Raw genomic sequence first — 4,414 nt, forward strand, 5'->3', positions numbered from 1 at the left:
TGAACAAGAAAACCTTTGTTTATTGGAAAACAGACTGTACTCTAGATAAGTTGGAGCAGATTTATCTTAGGAGATGATTCCGTTCTGTAGATGACTAGTCATTTACAGAAAATAATATATGACTAGTGCAACTGTGTAAATCTCTAAGAGTTCATTCTTTTATTATCTATCTTGTGCATGTCTGCTTTTGAGGATATTTTCTTTTCTTCCATATTTTAACAGAAAGCTGCTCCAGAAGTGGATATTAATCAAGGTTGTGCTCCAAAACTTCAGGGAAAAATAAAAACTATAAAGAATTTTTTGAGTGGAACTTAAATCAATTTTTTAAAGTTCGAGGGTTGTAATCCACTAGGGTAAATAAACATTCCACTACTGACACTGGAAGCAAGACAATACGTTTTCACAGATATCAGTTTGCATATTCTTTTGCCGATTGGATATCAATTCAATTATCTTATACTGGAAGAGGCTAAATTGTTAGCTGTACATTTACATATAAAACAGATGACCAGTAACATTTTCCAAGAGAAATGCTAGTAGATCTACTGACTAAAGGCACATAAGTACTCACTACTGAAGGCCATGCGAGCTCGCCGTCCATCACTCTTTCTCTCAAATCTTCACATTCTTCCTGCAAAAGAGGTTAAACTCGGATATCAATCTTATTAAGGATGGAGAGAAAACCACAAAATATGCCACTAAACATTTTCTTTCACAAAATGTATAGTTAGCTGGAAGAGAATATTTATGATACTAAATAAATATAATGAAGGAAAGGCGACTTGGAGATTTATTGGGAAGACTACCATTGTCTACACAGAAATCACTTGATAGAAAATAAGCAAGAGTCATTCTCATTATTCAGCATACAGCATTTCCTGCAAGTTATTTAATAGTTCTTTCCCTCCAGACTTTCACATAAACCAAATGCTTGTAAGGATACTACCTACTGCAATTCACTGTGACTAAAGAAAATGGATTGTATATTTCCATCTTTTGTATTACATATTTATAAACAAACATTCCTAGACTAGGAAGTAGGAACCTAAGAAAGGAAACAAGTAACAAAAAATATGCACAATCACTCTGGGTCAACTATACCACAAATACATAATAGTGACAGAAAATAATCCCAGATTTTATGAACATAAATGAATGGAATTTCCCAAACACTCCCTTTCAAGCTCGTACTAGGATGTTATGCATTACCCACTTGCATATGACTTCTGAAATGTAGTTCCTAATAATCTTTTGATTAAAACATCTGCCCAGTAATTGAAAGAACTTATGAAAGGAGCACAATTTATCTACATTCTAGTTTTTTCCTTAATGAAGAGTATTAATTTCCTCATGTTTGGTACTGTCATGCTTAAGAGGATTGTTAGCAATACTTCTTGCTGCCTTATTATTTCAATATAGCTTCACAGGTATCATGGTATCCAACTTCAAATCAGTGAGGATGATTTTAATCTACAAAAGTTCACAAATTCCTTGTGCCATGGGCCAGTGGCAGATCCAAGAATGTTGGTGAGCCAGGGCAGTAGTTGACAGTTGATCATTGACCGTCAAAGGCCGCAATAGCGAGATCTTTTATTAATATTTAATTAAAAAAGATTCAGAATTCTTCAGTCAATAAATAAATACCCTAAAACATAAAAATCATACAAAAAATATGTTAAAGTTAGGATTAGATTCTTTAATTATTCGAATATTGTATCCCATGTAAATAGGATTTGTTATCTGTTAGTTAGGGATTGAATTAGCTAGGATATACTTGTTTTTTAAATTTCCTAAAACGTGGGAAACTGATTACATTCAGTTACAGGAATTCCCTTACATATACGGATGTAACCTTCATTCAAAAAAAAAAATTGAACTCTGAATTTCTTCATGGTATCAGAGCTTCAGATCTGAAAAATTTTCTTTTGAACCTGGACAAAATCATGGCCTCATCAGGATCAACAGAAACTCAACCTTCCGCTCCAACGGAAGCCACCTCTGGTCTATCGTCAACTCTTCCGAGTACATGTGGAACATCTGAAGGCTCCGTTTCGCTGATCACAGTTCATAAGCTTAATGGACGCAATTTCCTGCAATGGTGTCAATCAGTAATGATGTATATCAGTGGCAGAGGCAACGATGATTATTTGACAGGAGAGAAAAATGAACCTCAGAAGGATGGTCCTTCATACAAATGGTGGAGGACCGAGAACAATATGGTCATCTCGTGGCTGATAAACTCTATGGAAGCAGATGTTGGACAAACTTTTCTGTTCTACAAAACAGCGAAGGAAATTTGGGATGCAGCAAAAGAAACTTTCTCCAACAGTGAAAATGCAGGTGAAACCTTTGAGATTAAGAGTCAAATTCGTGATCTGCGCTAAGGCGACCTCAACGTCACTTAATATTTCAGTATCTTCACTTGATACTGGCAACAACTGGATATTCTTGAGGGACTTGAGTGGGACTGTCCAACTGATGCCCTTAAGTACCAAAAGATCATCGAGAAGGAACAGATCTTCACATTTCTTGCCAGTCTCAACAAAAACTTGGACGAAGTCAGGGGAAGGATTCTCTCAACCAAACCACTTCCCTCCATCCGCAAAGCATGTTCTGAGGTTTGCAAGGAGGAAAGTCGGTAGAAAGTGATGCTGAAAGATCTCCCTCCTCAAGGCCTAGTCAATGAGGGATCGGCTCTTGCTGCAAGAGGACAATTCAATTAGCCCCAAGATCAATGCCGTAAGTCCAATAGGCCTTGGTGTGAACACTGCCATAAAGTAGGACACACAAAGGAAACTTGCTGGAAAATTCATGGCAAACCTGCAAACTGGAAGGGAGGAAAAAACAAAGATAATCACGGGTATCAAGTTGCTCTCGAGGAGTCTTTCGGGGAGTCTGTGACACAATCTGGTTCTTCTCCATTCAGCAAAGAAGAGATGGATCTCTTGAAAAAACTAATCAATAGAGAACAACCTAGTAGCTCAGGTATTCGTACTGGGTCAGTGGCACAAAAAGGTATAACCTTTCAAGCTCTAAATGCTACAAAAGAACTTAATACATCATGGATTGTTGATTCTAGCACTTCTGACCATATGACTGGCAATTTTACTCCGTTTCAATCTTATCAACCTTGTTTTGGAAAACATAAGATCAAAATAGCCGATGGATCTTTCTCATAAGTAGTTGGAAAAGGAGAGGTTGTCTTACCTAATAATATGGTGTTCAACATCTGTGTTATATGTACCGAATTTGTCATGCAATCTACTTTCAATTAGCCAGCTTACTCAAGACTTAAATTGTGTTACTAAGTTTTTCCCTACATACTGTGAATTTCAGGAGATGGAATCAAGGAAGATGATTGGCTGTGCTTGGGCGTATGATGGACTCTATATCATTGGAAATAAAGCTGCAAGTGGACAAGCTCAAAATGCTAGTAGTGATCTTGTGTCTGTTAGTAGTTCTAGTTGTCATGAAATAATGAAATGGCACTTTAGGTTAGGCCATCCAAGCTTCTCATATTTGAAATCTTTGTTTCCTTCATTGTTCAAGAATAAAAGTTTAGAGTCTTTTCATTGTGAAATTTGCCAATTTGCGAAACAAAGTCGTGTTACTTACTCTCCGCAACCTTATAAAGCTTCAGCCCCTTTCACTCTAATTCATAGTGATCTCTGGGGACCTTCTAGGATCTCCAATATCAATGGTGCTAAATGGTTCATTACTCTAATAGATGACCACACAAGAATCAGTTGGGTTTACCTAATGAAAGACAAATCTGAAGCTAAAGAAATCTTCAAAAACTTTCATCACATGATTAAAAATCAATTTCAAGCACAAATCCAAATCCTACGGTCTAATAATGACACTGAATACTTTAATTCTATCTTAGGGTCATACCTTGGGAACAATGGCATAATTCACCAAAGTTCTTGTCGTGATACACCACAGCAAAGTGGGGTCGCAGAACGAAAGAATAGACATCTCTTAGAGATTACTAGATCCTTATTGTTCACCTCAAATGTACCAAAATATTTTTGGGGAGAAGCTGTACTTACTGCCGCATACCTTATAAATAGATTGCCTTCCAAAGTCCTTAAGTTTTAGCCTATGATTTCTGTTTTAAAAACATTCTATCCAAATCTCAGAATTATCAATTCCATTCCACCAAAGGTGTTCGGATGCAGTGCCTTTGTCCATGTCAATCATCAAGATCAAAGTAAACTTGAACCTCATGCCATAAAGTGTATGTTTCTTGGGTATTCTCCATCACAAAAAGGATATAGATGTTACTCACCCATAACCAGAAAATTCTATACTTCTATGAATGTCAAATTTTTTGAACATCTGCCCTATTATTCCAAAACTCATCTTGAGGGGGAGAATACAAGTCTGAGTCAAGCTTAGTTTTGAGAAAGTG

This window comes from Olea europaea, chromosome 15 (assembly GCF_002742605.1).
Source record: "Olea europaea var. sylvestris chromosome 15, O_europaea_v1, whole genome shotgun sequence".
Taxonomy (NCBI): domain Eukaryota; kingdom Viridiplantae; phylum Streptophyta; class Magnoliopsida; order Lamiales; family Oleaceae; genus Olea; species Olea europaea.